The 18,626-nt window shown below is 44.2% G+C and overlaps 1 protein-coding gene and 1 long non-coding RNA gene across 11 annotated transcripts in view; one reads left to right on the top strand and one right to left on the bottom strand.

The window, feature by feature from the left end:
* B3GALT5 (beta-1,3-galactosyltransferase 5) overlaps nucleotides 1-3,565 on the bottom strand; it is a 39,844-nt gene extending 36,279 nt beyond the window's left edge. For all 10 annotated transcript variants that reach the window (XR_014825208.1, XR_014825207.1, XR_014825205.1 and 7 more), the window contains exon 1: nucleotides 3,472-3,565. The gene's annotated coding sequence lies outside the window, so the exon portion shown is untranslated. The remainder of the gene's footprint in view (nucleotides 1-3,471) is intronic.
* On the top strand, nucleotides 3,502-17,680 carry LOC110256490 (uncharacterized). The gene is made up of 3 exons (XR_002338075.2): nucleotides 3,502-3,639; nucleotides 5,986-6,145; nucleotides 17,356-17,680. It is a non-coding gene; the product is annotated as an uncharacterized LOC110256490 (long non-coding RNA).
* The last annotated feature ends 946 nt before the right edge of the window (nucleotides 17,681-18,626 follow it).

Below are 18,626 nucleotides of genomic sequence, written 5' to 3'. Positions count from 1 at the left end.
CTTGGCTGTACAGCAGAAAGTGACAGAACAAATCAACTACAACAATACATAATAATAATAATATAATAAACAAATAAACAAATAAATAAATAGAAAAGAAAAAAAATTTTGATCAGCATCAAACCAGGGAAGCATGTTGAGGAGGCAAAGGGCTCCCCTGGGGTTCTGGGGCCTGGCTCTGAGCCCACGTCAAACCCCAAACCCAGGCAGGACTTCTAGGAAGTGATGGAGCCCCTGACAGGCTTCCAGGATTGGTCTGAGTTGCACCTGTCTACGACCTGCGGCCAGCTGAGCCGTCTCCTTATGAAAGGATGAACTTGATCCCTGCAAGGAAGCTTAGCCAGGCATGTAGCCACTCCTAAAATCAGAGATTACCTGTGGTTCTTGTTTATTCAAAGCACCTACTTAGAAATCCTACAAAGGAAAGAATGCCTATGTCTGGTAGAATCTTTGCAAAGATGGCACGGTCCTTGTCAGTTTTTGGAGGTTTCAGCTTAGTGAAATATCATTACACCCTGAGTGGCATTTGCGGGAGCTAAATATCAGTGGACCTCACACTGAAATCCTCAGCACATATCAGAGCTCAACTATGTTTTAATTAACCTTACAAAGGAACTATAGAAAATGAACTGACTCAAAAAGAGAAGGGAACGAGTCCATGGACAGAGCGTACTGGTATTTTTATTTCTGCATTTATTTACTGGCCTCGCCTGCAAAACGCAGAAGTCCCCAGGCCAGGGATGGAACCAGCGCCACAGCAGTCACCAGAGCCACAGCAGTGACAGGCTGGATCCTTAACCCGCTGAGCCACCAGGGAACCCCCCAAACAGGTCTTAACAGATAGGCAGTCATTCCTTAAAAAGAAAATATATGTAGGAGTTCCCGTCGTGGCGCAATGGTTAACACATCCGACTAGGAACCATGAGGTTGCGGGTTCCATCCCTGGCCTCGCTCAGGGGGTTAAGGATCTGGCGTTGCCATGCGCTGTGGTGTAGGTCGCAGACACAGCTCGGATCTGTCGCTCTGGCGTAGGCCGGTGGCTACAGCTCTGATTCCACCCCTAGCCTTGGAACCTCCATATGCCACAGGAGTGGCCCAAGAAATTGCAAAAAGACAAAAAAAGAAAAAAAATTATATATGTAGATAGACAGACAGACAGACAGACAGATGGGGGGGTGGTTAGCATGTCGTACTTTACTTCCCAGGGCTCTCCTCTCTTGTAACTGGAAGTTTGTACCCTTTGAGCCCCTTCACCCATTTGTGCCCCCACTTAACTCCCTGAACCACCCCCTCCTCCACCCCCAGCCTCTGGCAACCACCAATCTGTTCTCTATGAGTTCAGTTCTTTGGGGGTTCTGTTGGGGTTGGTTTTAGATTCCACATAGACGTGAGATCCGACAGGATTTGTCTTTCTCGGTCTCACTTAGTCACTACAAGGAAGAGAGTCCGTGCTCTCTCTTTGAACCAGTTTGCCTCTCACACGTAGCTGTTTAAAAGACAACTCACCAAGGATGGGCATCTACAAGACTGCATAACCGAACGGAAACATGTTAGGTGTGTAAAGATGGGCAGAAGCAATATGCACACAGCTACCAATGCGCCGCTAGGAATTTCCAGTCTGTCAGACACGCTCCACCGCAGCCCTTCCCCACCCCCACCCCTCGCCAGCGCACCCCGAATACGACCCGCCCCCAAATCTCTGTTCATTAAATTCTACTCCTCCCTCTCGTGGGGCAAAGGGCAGGAACTGTAAGTGAGGGAGACACAGGCTGGGAAGGGATGGTCCTATTTGCAAAAGATAAAGACATGAGCAATTTTCTTTTTAGTTTGTCACACTAACACAAAGGGAGGGTGGAAATCAACTCTCTGATGACTGCTGACTTGGAAAGGGTTTTTCATTCCTGAAAGCAGTATTTATCCCCAACGATTCAGAAACGGAAACAAACAAAAAAGTGAAACAGAAACAGGATCTTTTTTTTAAATCAAATGCAATTATGTATCACAGATCTTACACACGCGCGCACAAATACGACTGGCACAAATATTGCAAAACTGCTGGTAATGAAATTATAAAGCAGCTTACTTGCATTTAGGAAGGACCGACCTAAAGAGACTTCCTTCTTGCCTCTTCCACCAAGTCAAAACCTTCCTGGCACTCCGTGAAAAGATGTCTTTTCACCATCTTGCCTGCCAGTCCCTCCTTGACGCCTACACTCCGCTGGGAGCTGTCTGTGCAGGGTGCTAAGGAGATGACTTTTTTTTTTTTTTTTAAGATTGGGTTATTCGTTTTAACTGTGAGATGTTTCTGTCTAGTGTTAATTCCCTAATCGCATGGTTGCAGGCCACCCCAGCACACGACTTCCTTGCGGTGTGGTGTGAGTAGGAGTAACACCTTCTAAATGAATACATTGTTATTAATGGCAAGAAATAAATAAAGCATCCCACTTTAAAATGGGCAAAAGACATGAACAGACATTGGTTTTCTGAAGAAGACGTACAGGTGGCCAACAGGTACAGGAAAAAGGCGCTGGCATCAACAACCATCAGGGAAAGGCAAATCGAAACCACAGTGAGAGAGGACCTCTCACCTGCTGGGATGTCTATTACCAAGAAGAGATAACAAATGCTGACCAGGATGTGGAATAAAGGGAACCCTTGCGCACTGCGTTTGTGGGAATGCTTAGGGGTGCAGAAGCCACAAGGAAAAACAGCATGGAGGTTCCTCAAGAAATCAGAACTGCCATATGACCCAGCAATCCCACCTCCGAAGATACAGCCCAAAGGAAATGAAAACATCATCTCAGAGCGCTCGCTGTACTCCCATGTTCACTGCAACATTATTCACAACAGCCAAGGTGGAGACCCAATATATACATGGAATGTTCTCAGCCTTAAGAAAAAGGAAGAAAAAAATCCTGCCCTCTGCAAACGACAAGGATGACCCCAGAGGGCATTATGCCCCGTCGAAGAAGCCAGAAGGAGAAAGATAAGCACTGCATGACTGATACAGAGACTCTTCATTAAAAAAAGAGAAAAAGAGGAAGAAACGTGGAAATCATAGAAACAGGAGAAAAGTGACTTCCAAGGGCTAGAGCAGTGAGGAAAAGAGAGGTTCTGAGGAGCCACGGGCCAGCAAGGTGACTACAACTGAAAACACTATATTGCATAACTGAAAATCGCTAAAAGGGCAGAACTTGAATGTTCTCAACAAGATCAGTTTTTAACATGAATCCACCGTTAGACCAAGTTTGATCACATCTGGTCTGGAACCTTTCCTTTTCCTGGATCTAAAAAGAGGAAAGCAAGGGGGTCAGGCTGGCAGGAGGCGGCCCTCGGGCGTGCGCGGGCGGGCAGAGGCGCGCGGACCCCCGCCCCCGCGCCACGGCCCCGGGGCCTCACCTCGCGCGCCCCGCGCCGCCCGCGCCCCCGCGCTCCCGGCCGCGCGCCCGCGCCGCCCCGGCCGGTCCTCACCGTGCGCCCCGCACTCCCCTCGCGGGGCCGGTGCAGCCGCCGCGAGCTCAGAGCCGCGTGGGGACCGTCCCCGGAGGAGCTGGGTCCAGGCCGAGCGCGGCTGGCCCCTCCGCACTGCATTTAGGAGGTGGGAGGAGCGGCGCGCGGTGCGCACAGGAAATCTGATAGGTGAGGAGGCGGCGGGCGGGCGGGGACGCGGGGCGCGGCGGCTGGGGTGGCGGGGCGCCCGGATTCCCCGCCAGCGCCCCGCGCGGGGCTCCGGGCATCGGCAGGATCCCGGCGCCGAGCGCCAGGGGAGGCGACAGGCACGGTCTGCCATGTTCCGCTGCGGCGGCCCCTGGAGGACGGGCATCTTTCCCGGAGCCCCGGCAGTTCCCCCTGGTGGAGTTTGCTCAGATCCCCTTAGGCCGAGGCTCCGAGTTCAGCGTCCAGCCCTCCCAGGGGACGATCCTAAAGTTAACTTTGAAAACGCTGTCTGTGCGGGGAAGGCCGCGCGGCCCCGCCGTGCCTACACCCACCCCCCCGCCCTTTCAGAAAAGAGATGCCATTTTCCCAGCACACTGTTGGGTTAGGAGCAGAGTCAAGGTCAGATAACGGAATGTGGACGTATCCGGGCTGTTTCATCCACAGGACGGCCACGTTGGTACTAGTCCCATTCCCACTTTACAGAGGAAGAAACTGAGGCACGGGGAAATTAAGGAGCGTGAAGGGGGTGCGGGGATGACCAGTGAGATGGCTGAGAAGGTGGCCGTGAGACCCCAGCGCTCTCTGGCTGAGAGAAAATAGATGATGATTATGATAGATCGATGCTAGATTGATTGATTGATTGATTGATTCATGTACAAAATGTACATTTTTTAAGAGTTGGGGACATATCATTGATCATCTAATTCAGGGGTTGTCAACCCCCGGCTGCCCAGTAAAAATGCCTGAGAAAGTTTTAAAATTCCCAACGCTCAGGCCCTACCCCGGCGAAATGAACTGACTTTTTTCCCTTAATCTTATATCTGCAAGAGCCTAGGATCAATGCCAGGCCTTATTTCACCACGATTAGCATGTGATCCTTCTTGCAGCACATGAGCTACGGTGGGGCAAAGGAGGAAGAAGACCCCCAAATGTTTAATGTGCTGCAGCGCGGAAGCCTGAAAGGTGCAGGCCACTGCGGAGTTGAAGAGCAAGAAAGAGGCCCCAGGGCTCAAGGGGGTGGAGCTGTGGCTGGCGGGGCGGGCGCCCTGTGAAGAGGCTAATCCGAGCGCAGTCAGCCCTGGTAGCAGGGTAGCACCAATACCAGCCTGGGTGATTGGCCTCCCCCGCGCTTATGCACTCGGTTGATGGAGCACGTCTCCTGGGGTAACCAAAGGGGCCTCACAGCAGAGCGCTTATTAGCCAGCACAGCCTGCTGGATGCCGCTCGCACAGCCTGGCGGATGCCGCTTCCGCAGCCTTAAGTGGGCCTGGCAGAGCCGGGAGGGTGAGTGAGGAGAAGCCTGGCCTCCCCCCTGCACCCCTGTCCTCGACCTCCCGGAGGCCCCTCCCAATCTCGGCTTCCGTTTCCAGCGGCTCCTCCATCCTGAGTTGGTACCAAGCCATGCCTCTGTCAGCCACGCACATCTTAGCTCAGAGAGCTCAGCGGCCTGTATTCTGGCACCTCAAGGGACTGTGACCCCAGGCCAGGTGATTTTTAATCCTGGAGAGCAAGGAAGGTGCAGACCCCAGAGAAAAGGGCCTGGGGAGAACCAAACTGAGAGATGGAATCCCCTGAGATCGGAATGATGGACAGCCACGGGCAGAGGAAAGGCTGAGACAGGAATTTGCCTGCCGGTGGTTCAGTTCTCTGTAATGACACAGGTCTGTGTGCACAGCTCACCCAGCTTTGAACACATCTGTCGGGAAAACAAAAGCCCCTTCTCCTGGATCAGAGGGGGGCTGTCTAAGGCTCTGAGGCTGGCTGGTGTTTGCTAAGCTCAGGGAGGAGCCCAGGCAGTGGCTGCTCTGTTCTCTTCTGGGGGAGCGGGCACGGGGCGGGGGTGGGGTGGGGTGGGGAGGTTTCTCACCTGTGAGCCTTGCACACTGCTCTCCCCTCTCCCGCCCCAGAAAAGGGCTCTGCCCAAGCAGAGGAAGCTCTGCCTCTGTGTCCCCCACCCCCACCCCACACCCTCTTAATCGTGGACTTCTTAATCAGGGAGTCTATGATTAAGATCTAAGTCCCTTTAGCTGAGGGTCCACCATCACCCGTGCAGCAGACTCAGTTAGAAGTAGGGAGAGTGTCAAGTGGAACTTTAATAGACAAAATAGATGCCATTCCTTGAGGTGTTCAGGAGAATAAAACTAGGTTTTAACTTCTGATGTAACGTTAATGTATACGTAATAGGAGCTATGGGTCACTACGCATATGTCTCTTCTTTCTGTTAATATAGGATCTAAAATTTCATTGTTTAAAATTTCTGTTAATATAGGATCTAAAATTTCATTGTTTAAAATTTAATGTTTACAAGAGATACTTTGAAATCATAAGGTTGCAGCTACCAGCAGACATTGCTTTGAGAATGGCTAGTGACATCTGACATGGCTCAGAAAAACTCAGGTTCTCAGCCATACAGGAGGAGGTCTGAAATCCACAATGGCCGGAGCAGATGTACAGTGATGTCCGAAAGGCCATGAAGCAGGCCACTTTGGTGAGTAAATAAAGTTTAAATTAAGCCATGTATAAGCCAGGGTGACTTCCTTATTTCTCAGTACATGCAGATTTCCCATCGTTTCCCCCTTTTGATTGTAAGTCCTTGAATAGAAAGCATTGATGATCAAATTATCTGTTCCTCTATGCTGGGGTGATTCAGCTGCTTGCACCAGGCGTAGATCATTTACCTTGGTGCTAGTCTTTCTTCATATTTGCCTAGTCAGTCCACACTGGGGGAAAACTGATCTGATAACATGAACCAGCTCAGGAGTATATCAATGAGGAAATACTGTATTGGCCATACATTTGCTCATTTACACCCAATTGTCACACAAATATTGTGCATGTGCTTTTAGCAGTACAGCTAAAGCAAGCACTGGTATGTCATGAGTAGTTACTCTGTGATAATTCCATTAGGTAATTTTCTTTTCCTTCTGAACATCAGGGCAAAGGTGTGGCTAACACAATTACTTTTATACAGACTTCAATTAACAGACCTAGAATTTCAGAGCTGTTGAAATGTAATCTTTTTCTCTAAAATTACCCTCATCTCCACTGAACACAGCCAAACCAAGTCTAATTTGTTTCAAAAATAAGTCTGCTCCATAAGCTCCTCCATGTTGATTCTGGTGTAATTCCTCAGGACCCTCAGACTAAATTCCTGGAAAGGTTCTCAAGGCCAGGGAAGCCACGCCAAAGACTTGCCATCAGATTCTGCCATGGATTTCTCTTTTCTAGAAGTCCCCAAAATATCAAGATTCCTGCACATGCCAGGAGGCAGTCTTTCCTATTCATGCGATAAGGCTGCTCAGAACCCAAGAGTCTCCAGTTTCTGGAGGGACCAGGCAGAGGGAAAAGCAAAATATTTCAGTTTTATTCAAAGAGGTATAATTTGCCCAACTGCTCTAAGTCATAAGTAGCTTCAGTGGAAGGGCTTCCCTATGTCTGGAAAATACAGATCAAAACCAGTGATGCCCCACACAGAGTAAACCATACACATAATAAACATATTCACCAATTGACTCTGTAAATAATCCTTTCTGTTATTTGCTTTATAAAGTCATCAGGCTGTGCATTGGAATTTTTTTATTCAATGAATTTTATTACTTTTATAGTTGTATATCAATCATAACAACACAATTTTATAGCATTTCCATCCCAAAACCCCAACCCATCTCCCCACCCCCAACCTGTCTCCTTTGGAAACCAAAAGATTTTCAAAGTCTGTGGGTCAGTATCTGTTCTGCAAAGAATTTCATCGTGTCCTTTTTTAGATTCCACATGTAAGTGATAACATATGACATTGGTGTCTCACTGTCTGACTGACTTCACCTAGCATGATAATTTCTAGGTCCATCCATGTTGCTGCAAATGCCGTTATATCTGTCCTTTTATTGACTGGGTAGTATTCCATTGTATGTATGTACCACTTCTTCTTTATCCACTCCTCTGTCAATGGACATTTAAGTTGTTTCCATGTCTTGGCTATTGTAAATAGTGCTGCAATGAAAATTGGAGTACATGTATCTTTTTTGAGTCATGGTTTTACCTCTGGATAGATCCCCAGAAGTAGGACTACTGGATCAAAGGGTAATGCTGTTTGTAGTTTTCTGAGGACTCTCCATACTGTTTTCCACAGTGGTTGCACCAATTCACATTCTCACCAACTGTGTAACACGGTTCCCTTTTCTCCATACCCTTTGCAACATTTATTGTTTGTAGACTTTTTGATGACGGCAATTCTGGGCAGTATAAGGTGGTACCTCATAGTATTTTAATTTGCATTTCTCTAATAATTAGTGATGTTGAACATTTTTTCTTTTTTCTTTTTTTTTGGCCATCTGTATGTCTTCTTTGGAGAATTGTCTGTTTAGATCTTCTGCCCATTTTTTTTGATGGGTTTTGTTTTTTTTTTTTGTTTGTTTGTTTTTTTTTTTTTAGTGTTGAGCTTCAGGAGGTGTTTATAAATTTTGGAGATTAATCCCTTGTCAGTTGCTTCATTTGCAATTATTTTCTCCCATTCTGTGGATTGTCTTTTCTTTCGTTTTGTTTAGGGTTTCTTTGCTATGAAGAAACTTTTAAGTTTAATTAGGTCCCATTTGTTTATTTTTGTTTTTATTGTCATTACTCTAGGAGGTGGATCTGAGAAGATATTGCTGTGGTTTATGTCGAAGAGTGTTTGGCATAGGTTTTCCTCTAAGAGTTTTATAGTATCTGGTCTTATATTTAGGTCTTAATCCATTTTGAGTTTATTTTTGTGTGTGGTGTTAGGAAGTGTTCTAATTTCATTCTCTTAGGTGTAGCTGTCCAGTTTTCCCAGCACCACTTATTGAAGGGACTGTCTTTTCTCCATTGTATATTCTTGCCTCCTTTGTCATAGATTAGTTGACTCTACGTGCATGGGTTTAATTCTGGGCTTTCTATCCTGTTCCATTTGTCTATATTTCTTTGTGCCATATGGTTTTGATGACTATAGCTTTGTAGTATTGTCTGAGGTCAGGGAGCCTGATTCCTCCAGCTCCATTTTTCTTTCTCAGGATGGCTTTGGCTACTTTGTGTATTTTGTGCTTCCAAACAAACTTTTTTTTTTTGCTTTTTAGGGCTGCACCAGAGGCATATGGAGGTTCCCAGGCTTGGGGTCAAATCAGAGCTACAGGTGCCAGCTTATGCCACAGCCACGTGGTCTGAGCCATGTCTGGGACCTACATCACAGCTCATGGCAATGCCAGATCCTTAACCCAGTTAGCAAGGCCAGGGATTGAACCTGCAACCTCATGGTTCCAGTCGGATTCATTTCCACTGCACCACAACGGGAACTCCCCAAGCAAACTTCAAAATATTTGTTCTACTTCTGTGCAAAAATATCCTCGGTAATTTGATAGGGATTGCATTGAATCTGAAGATTGCCTTTGGTAGTATAGTCATTTTGATAATATTGATTCTTCCAATACCAGAGTATGGTATGTCTTTCCATCTGTTTATGTCATCTTTGATTTCTTTCATCAGCATTTTATAGTTTTCAGAGTACAGGTCTTTTATCTCTTTAGGTAGGTTTATTCCTAATTATTTTATTCATTTTGATGAGATGGTAAATGGGTTTGTTTCCCTAATTTCTCTTTCTGATCTCTCGTTGTTAGTATATAGAAATGCAGTCGATTTTTTTGTGTTAATTTTGTATCCTGCGAGTTGCTACATTCATTGATGAGCTTTAAGTTTTCTGGTAGTGTCTTTAGAATTTTCTAGGTATAGTATCATGTCATCTGCAAACAGTGATAGTTTTACTTCTTCCTCTCCAATTTAGGTTGCTTTTATTTCTTTTTCTTCTCTGATTGCCATGGCTAGGACTTCCAAAACTATGTTGAATATTAATGGTGAGAGCAGATATCCTTGTCTTGTTCCTGATCTCAGTGAGAATTCTTTCAGCTTTACACCATTGAGAATGATGTTATCTGTGGATTTGTCATATATTCCCTTTATTATGTTGAGGTAGGTTCTCTCTATGCCCACTTTCTGAAGGGTTTTTATCAGAAATGGGTGTTGGATTTTGTCAAAAGCTTTTTCTGCCTCTATTGAGAGGATCATATGATTTTTATTCTTCAGTTTGTTAATGTGGTGTATCACACTGATTGATTTGTGGATATTTAAGAATCCTTGCATCCCTGGGATAAATCCCACTTGATCATGATGTACAGTCCTTTTAATGTATTGTTGGATTCAGTTGCTAGTATTTGTTGAAGATTTTTGCAAATATGTTCATCAGTGATACAGGCCTGTACTTTTCTCTCTTTTTTTGTGGTGTCTTTGTCTGGTTTTGGTATCAAGGTGATGGTGGCCTCATAGAATGAGTTTGGAGGTGTTCCTTCCTCTGTAATTTTTTGGAATATTTACAGAAGGATAAGTGTTAACTCTTCTCTAAAGGTTTAATAGAATTCACCTGTGTAGTGATCTGGTCCTGGACTTTTTGTTTGTTGGAAGTTTTTTTAATCACATTTTCAATTTTATTACTTGTGATTGGACCATTCATCTTTTCTATTTCGTTTTGGTTCAGTCTTGGAACACTGTAGTTTTCTAAGGATCTGTCCATTTCTTCTAGGTTGTCCATTTTATTGTCATATAGTTGCATGTAGTAGTGTCTTATGATGCTTTGTATTTCTGTGATGTCCGTTGTAACTTCTCCTTTTTCATTTCTGATTGTATTGATTTGAGTCCTCTCTCTTTTTTTCTTGATAAGTCTAGCTAAGAGTTTATCAATTTTGTTGATCTTTTCAAAGAACCAGCTTCTAGTTTCGTTGATCTTTTCTATGGTTTTCTTCATTTCTATTTCATTGATTTCTGCTCTGATCTTTATGATTTCTTTCCTTCTGCTAACTTTAGGTCTTGCCTGTTCTCTCTCTAACTGCTTTAGATGTAAAGTTAGCTTGTTTATTTGAACCTTTTCCTGTTTCCTGAGGTGGACTTGTATTTCTATAAACTTCCCTCTTAGAACTGCTTTTGCTGCATCCCATATATTTTGGAGTGTTGTGTCTTTGTTGTTATTTGCTTCTAGGTATTTTTTTTAATTTCCTCTTTGATTTCTTCAGTGATCCATTGGTTGTTTAGTAGCATGTCGTTTAGTCTCCATTTTTTGGTGTTTTTTTTTTTTTTTTTTTTGCAGTGTTTTTCTTGTTGTTCATTTCCAGTCATGTAGCGTTGTGGTCAGGAAAGATGTTTGATATGATTTCAATTTTCTTGAGTTACTGAGGCTTGATTTGTGGCCCAGAATGTGATCAATCCTAGAGAATGTTCCGTGTGCACTTGAGAAGAATATGTGTTCTGCTGCTTTCAGATGGAATGTTCTATAGATATCTATTAAGTCCATCTGGTCTAATGTGTCATTTAGGGCCTGTGTTTCCTTGTTGATTTTCTGTCTGAATGATCTGTCCATTGCTGTAAGTGGGGTGTTAAAGTCCCCTGCTATTATTGTGTTATTGTCAATTTCTCTTTTTAAGGTTATTAGCAGTTGCCTTATATGTTGAGATGATCCTATGTTGGGTGCATATATATTTACAGTTGTTATATCTTCTTGGATTGATCCTTTGGTCATTATGTAATGTCCTTATCTCTCTCTTATAATATTCTTTATTTTAAGGTCTATTTTGATATGAGCATTGCTACTCCACCTTTCTTTTGATTCCTGTTTGCATGGAATATTTTCTTTCATCCACTCACTTTCAATTTGTGTGTGTATGTGAAGTGGGTCTCTTGACAACAGCATATATATGGGTCTTGTTTCTGTATCCATTCAGCCAGTTTATGCCTTTTGGTTGGGACATTTAGTTCATTGACACTTAAGGTAATTATTGATATGTATGTTCTTATTGCCATTTTATTAACTGTTTTGGATTTGTTTCTCTTGCTCTTTTTACTTCCCTTCTCTTGTTCTCTTCTCTTGTGCTTTGATGTGTATATATATACGTACAAGATTGTTTTAAGTTGTTGGTATCTTCATTGCATCTCCAGTGTCCTGCATTTGTACTCTCCTCTTCTCATGAGATTTCTGGTTTTGGTAGCTTATTTGGGTGTGGATGATTTCCTACCTTTACTATATGCATGCCTTTACTGGTGAGCCTTGCCATTTGTAATGCTTTTGTTTCTAGTTGTGGCCTTTTCTTTTCCACCTAGAGAAGTTCCTTTAGTATTTGTTGTAAAGCTCGTTTAGTGGTGCTGAATTCTTTTAGCTTTTGCTTGTGTGTAAAGCTTTTGATTTCTCCTTCAAATCTGAATGAGAGCCTGGCTGGGTAGAGTAATGTTGGTTGAAGGTATTTTCTTTCATCACTTTAATTATATCATGCCACTTTCTTCTGCCCTGCATAGTGTCTGCTGAAAAATCTGCCAATAACCTTATTGGGGTTTCTTTGTATGTTATTTGTTTCTTTTCCCTAGCTGCTTTCAATATTCTTTCTGTCTTTAATTTTGGTTGCTTTGATTAATATGTGTTTTGGGGTGTTCCTCCTTGGGTTTATTTTATTTGGCACTCATTGTGCTTCCTGGATTTGAGTGAGTGATTCCTTTACCATGTTAGGGAAGTTTTTTGCTATTATCTCTTCAAATATTTTTCCTGGCCCTTTTTCTCTCTCTCTCTCTTTTCCTTCTGGCACCCTTATAATACGGATGTTGGTGCATTTAACATTGTCCCAGAGTTCTCTTAGACTGTCTTCATTTCTTTTCAATCTTTTTCTTTTCTGTTCCACATCAGTAATTTCCACTAGTCTGACCTTGCTTATTCGTTCTTCTCCCTCCTGTGCTCTGCTGTTTTGCTTCTAATGAATTTTTTATTTCAGTTATTGTATTTTGCATCTCTGCTTGCTTAATTCTTAACTCTTGTATTTCTTTGCTCAGTGTTTCTTGTAATTTATCAGTCTTTGCCTCTAGTTTATTTCCAATATCTTGAATTATCTTCACTATCATCAGTCTAAAGTCTTTTTCATGGAGGTTGATAATCTCCAGATCACTTAGCTGTTTTTCTGGGATTTTTTCTTTCTTCCTTATCTGAGTCATAATTCTCTGCCTTTTCATTTTATAGAGATTTTTGGTGTGGTCTCCTTTTTGCAGACAATAGAATTGTAGCATCTCTTGCTTCTGATGTCCATCCCCCTTGTGACTGAAGTTGGTACAGGATTTTGCTGTAGGCTTCCTGATGGGAGGGACTGGTCCCTGCCCCCTGGCAGGTGGAGCTGATTCCTGTCCCTCTAGTGTGTGTGGTTTTGTCTCTGGGTAAGATTAGAGGGGCTGTGTGCCTGGGGGGTCTTTAGGCTTGCTTGCTGATGGGTGGGGCTGTGATCCCATCTGGATTATTGTTTGGCCTGGAGCTTCTCAGTGCTGATGAGTGGGGCCAGAATTTTCCAAAATGTCCACCTCTAGAGGAACAAATGCTGATGATTGTTCCAGAGACCTTTGCCTCCAGTGTCCTTTCCCCACCTCAAGCCACAGTCACCCCCTGTTTTCCCATGAGATCCTCTAAGAAATGCAGTCAGGTCTGACCCAGATTTTCATGGAGTCTCTGCTTTGCCCTGAGACCCAGTGCACATGAAAGCCTGTATGCACCTTTCAAGAGTGGGGTCTCAGTTACCACAGAGGGCCTAGAATTTGGCAGGAAGTCTACTGATCTGCCAGAAACCTCCGGATTCCCTATAGGGGTGGAGGAAGTTACTTCTGAAGCAGTGCAGAGGGGCGGGATTCCGCAAGTCCCCTCTGGGGCAGGCATAGAACTGCGATCTCCCTACCAAGGTGGAGAAAGTCACTCTGGAAACAGGGAAAGCTCCTAGGAGTGCACAGGTGCCTTCCAGGCAGCTGCAGACCTACAATAGACCTAGCACACAGATCACAATTTTGGAAACAGCACAGAGGGCCCAGAATTCATAGGAAGTCTCCTGACCTCCTGGGGACCTCTGGATTTTCTAGTGGGTGGAGGAAGTTATTTCTGAAGCAGTGCAGAGGGACAGGATCTCTCAAGTGCCCCCTGGGGAGCATGTAGAGCCACAACCTCCCTACTGAGGTGGAGAAGGTTACCTTCGAAACAAGCTAAAGGGAAAGCTTCAAGGAGTTTACAAGTGGGTACAGACCCACAATTGGCCTACCACAGAGAATGTGATTCTGGAAGCAGCATGGAGGGGGCAGAATTTGGCAGGAGGTATCCTGACCTGCTGAAGACCTCCAAATTCCCTAGGGGGAGGAGAAAGCAATTTTGGAACCAGCACAGAGGGAAGGGATCCTGCAAGTGTCCTCTGGGAAGGGTACAGAGCTGTGATATCCCTACTGTGGTGGAGATAGCTACCTCAGAAACAGGGAAGCTCCTATGAGTCCACAAGGGGCCTTCTGGGTGACTGTACATCCCTAATGGGCCTAGAAGACAAAAGGGGTTTTTGGAAACAGTGCAGACTGTCCAGAAATCTGCAGGGGACCTCCTGAGCTGATGGAAACCCACAGATTTCCTAGGGGTGAAAAAAGTTATTTCTGAAACAGCACGGAGGGACAGGACCCTGAAAAGGACCTTTGGGGTGAGCACAGAGCCACAATCTGCCGAAGAGGCAGAGGGTAATTTGGGAAACAGTGTGGACTGTCTGGGTTATGCAAGGGGCCTCCTGGGCAGAAACAGAGTCATAATCTACCTAGAGGGCAGTGAATAGTATCCTGGAAGAAGTGCAAAGAATCCTGGAAATCTTCAAAAGTCTTCCTATGTGGGTTGAGAGCTGTGAAAAGCCCACTGAGCTGGTAAAGCTGTTTCAGAAGTGACACAAAAGATCCTGGGAATCTAAAAAGACCTGGCAGGCAGGCAAAGAGCCTCAATCTACACAGGGGACAGAGAAAGAGAACTTGGAAACAGTACAAAGGACCCTGGGAGTCGAAGAGCCCAGGCAGGCAGGTGGAAAACCCCAGAGGGCTTAGTGAAGGGACAAAGTGAACCTGGAAACAATGCTCATAGCCCAGGAGACAAAGTCTATTGGATTGGCATAGTGATCTCAGGAAAAGCACAAGCCCCAGGATCCTGGCCAACATTCAACCAGGGGACCATGGAAGCAGAGTATGTTGCATGGCTAGCCAAAGTTGCTGAGAGGGTCCCACTGATGTTGCATGTCCATAGTTCAGCAGCTACAGGGAGCACTCTATCACCAGCCTGGTAGGAGAAGGGATTCCCAGAATGGTGCAGGCCTTTTAGCTACAGAGAAAGCCTTTTAGCAGCAGTCAAGGAGCAGCCCCTGCCCCTGGGGCTACAGGGAATGCCCTCAAGGCTGGACAAACAAAGGGAGAGATTACAGAGAGGCACCTGCATTCCCAGATGCAGAGAGCAATCCCTAGAACCTCCCTTTCAAAGGGAGGGACTGTGAGATCAATTGCTGACATTGGCAATCACAAGAAACTGTCCTGAGAGCTCCCTGGAAGCAAGAGGAATTACAAGAGTCAGTCCTTACCTCCCCCCACTGCCAAGAAAGCAATCCAGAGAACCATGAACCACCACCAAGACTCACATGGACCACATCCATAACAGCCACCTGTCTTCAGGGGAGGTAGCGTAATACTACCGCTCCCATCATGTGCTCTAGATACACGTGAGCCACTAACACCTCTGTGATCTTCAAGACAAGGCAACAACCACAGCATCTATGTATCTGCCATCAAGGAGATAATAAATATAGATAGTTAAACATTATGAGACGATAAAGAAATAAACTTCAGACAAAGTAACAAGACAAAAACACACAAAACAACTAAATTAAGAGGAGATAGGTAATCAACCCGAAAAGGAGCTCAGAGTGATGATAGTAAAATGATCCAAGACCTTAGAAAAAAAATAGAGACACAGATGGAGAAGTTATGAGAAATGTTTGACAAAGAGCTAGAGGAACTAAAGAACGAGCAAACAAAGATAGATAGCACAATACCTGAAATGAAGAATTCACTAGAAGGAATCAACAGCAGGATAACAAAGGCAGAAGAACAAATAAGTGACATAGAAGATAGAGTGGTAGAGATCACTGATGTAGGGGAAAAAAAATGGAAAATGATAAAAAGAACTGAGGAGAGCCTAAGAGATCTCTGGGACAACATTCAACATACCAACATTATCATCATAGGGGTTCCAGAAGGAGAAGAGAGAGAAAACAGGCCAAAGAAAATAGTTGAAGAGATTATAGATAAAAACTTCCCTAATATGGGAAAGGAAACACTCACTCAAGTTGAGGAAGCACAAAGGCTCCCACACAGGATGAACCCAAAGAGAAACACAACAAGACACATAGTAATCAAACTGACAAAAATTAAACACAAAGAAAAAATATTTAAAGCAACAAGGGAAAAGCAACAAATAACATACAAAGGAACCCTCATAAATATAACAGCTGATCTTTCAGCAGAGACTCTGTAAGCTAGAAGGGAGTGGCAAGGTACTTTTAAGGTGGTAAAGAGGAGGAACCTAGAACCAAGAATACTCTACCCAGCAAGGCTCTCATTCAGATTTGAAGGAGAGATCAAAAGCTTCACAGACAAGCAAAAGCTAAAAGAATTCAGCAGCTCCAAACCAGCTCTACAGCAGCTGGTAAAGGAAGTGTTCTAAGCAGAAAGGAAAAAGCTACAACTAGAATCTAGGAAATTTCAAAAGAAAAAAGTACAGACCAATATCACTGATGAACATAGATGCAAAAATCCTCAACAAAATACTAGCAAACTGAATCCAAGTATATGTTAAAAGGATCATACACCATGACCAAGTAGGATTTATCCCAGGGATGCAAGGATTCTTCAGTATCCACAGATCTATCATTGTGATACACCACATTAACAAACTGAAGAATGAAAACCGTATGATCATCTCAATAGAGGCAGAAAAGGCTTTTGACAAAATTCAACACCCTTTTCTGATTAAAAAAAAAAAACTCTCCAGAGAGTGGGGATAGAGGGAACCTACCTCAAAATAATAATTATATGTATATAAAACCCACAGCTAACATCATTCTCAATGGGTGAAAAATGGAAAACATCCCCACTAAGATCAGGAACAAGACAAGGATGTCCACTTTCACCACTATTATTCAACATAGTTTTGAAAGTTCTAACCATGCAATTAGAGAAGAAAAAGAAATAAAAGGAATCCAAATCAGAAAAGAAGTGAAACCATTACTGTTTCCCAATGTTATGATACTATACTTACAAAACCCTAAAGACAGCACCAAAAAATTATTAGAACTCATCAATGAATTTTGCAAAGTCAGAACTCTCACTCCCATATGTGAGTCTCTGTGATACAGTTACTTTCCAGTCTTTAGACTATCCACCTGGTGGGCATGGGGTTGCTTATATCGTGTAATCACCCCTCCCATTGCCTTGATATGGCCACCTCTTTCTTTTTTTTTTTTTTTTTTTTTTGACAGTTCGCAGTCTATTTGATTGAGGATTCTTCAGCTGTTGGTCGTAATTTTGTTGCTTTTATGAGAGAAGGTGAGCTCCAGTCCTTCTACTCCGCCATCTTAATCCCATCTCCTAGAATTTTATAATTTTTTTACCCAGCTCAGCAGTTTTTTTCTGAAATTTATGAGCTTTCTTGATGATAACACACTTTTGCAGAACCACCAGAGTATAATAGTAAGTGTATATCTATCTTAGGGGACATTGGCTGAAAGGGTCCACCTTGGCCAGGCGTGTTAATAGCCGCTGGCATGGGCTTTCTCACAACAGGAGGTCCTGATAAGGAATAGGCTGTTGCCCTGAAGACTACCCAGGAGGGTCTGGAAGGAGCCAATAGGAGAGAGGAGATGACCAACTTCCCAGGATCCTTGATGCTGGAATCCATTTGGCTGAGAGGTGCAGACTCCACCAGGAAGGACCCTGGGCCAGACCAAGTATGGGCCAAGCAAGATGATTGGCCAGGGACAACCCAGAAACTAACCCCATTCCCATAAAACCAGGGACTGGGAGCCACGTGGCAGAGCAGTTCTCCTGGACTCCCCCACCCTGCTGCTCTCTGCCAGGGGCCCCTTCCCAATAAAGTCTTTTGCTTTGTCAGCAGGTATGTTTCCTTGGACAGGTCATTTCTGAGTGTTACAAAGAAGCCTGTTCTCGGGCCCTGGAAGGGGTCCCCCTTTCTGCAACATATACATGACACAGAGCCTTAAAAGGGCACAGCTTAACACCTGATTTTAAAATAATCAATAAAGAAAACTTGCTGACAATAACCAGGATTAGGGTTGACAGCCCCGTATGCCAGGCACATCCAAATTTAGAAATTTCATGTACTTGTAGAATGCCTAATAATAATACGCATAATATTAACATGACCTAAGTAGGTTTATCCCTCTTGTGAAAATTTCTTCCTGCATTTTAACATACCAAATAATCCTGGTTAATTTAGTGTTTCTCTGAGATGCCTCAGGCTTCCCCTGGAGCATCCCAAATTTAGCTGGAGGTCAAAAGACCTTGTAAAACTACCAAATAACTTATTTGCTTAACTAAGATGAGAAAGTATTTCAAAAGCAAATACAGATCACTTAAAGGCAAAGAACCTCACACTATCTGTTATTAAAAGTAATGTTTCAAACAAACTTGGGAGAAACCAAATCCAGTCTTGTCTCGGCCCATTCCCAACAAAATCCATTTATCCCACTAAATGTCCTTTTCCTTTTCCACAGACCTCCCACAACTTTCTGGATCCACATTAGTTTGTCTCTTCTTTCCTTTTCCATTCAGAAGCAGCCACCTCTAGGACAAAAATCAGCCCTTTCCCTTAAGAAAATGGAGTGCCATTCCTCATACCTTCTGTTTAAAAGACACATCCTGGAGTTCCCATTGTGGCTCAGGGGTAAGGAACCACAATGTCCATGAGGATGCGGGTTTGATCCCTGGCCCCGCTCAGTGGGTTAAGCATCTGGCGTTGCCATGAGCTGTGGTGTAGGTCAAAGGCATGGCTCGGATCTGGCGTTGCTGTAGCTGTGATGTAGCCCCTCAGCTAT

This window comes from Sus scrofa, chromosome 13, assembly GCF_054392235.1.
Source record: "Sus scrofa isolate SSC_HxYL_T2T_F1_AM1 chromosome 13, Sscrofa_HxYL_maternal_Yorkshire_Landrace_v2.0, whole genome shotgun sequence".
In the NCBI taxonomy this organism is placed as follows: Eukaryota; Metazoa; Chordata; class Mammalia; order Artiodactyla; family Suidae; genus Sus; species Sus scrofa.
This window is presented reverse-complemented; position numbering and strand designations above follow the sequence as displayed.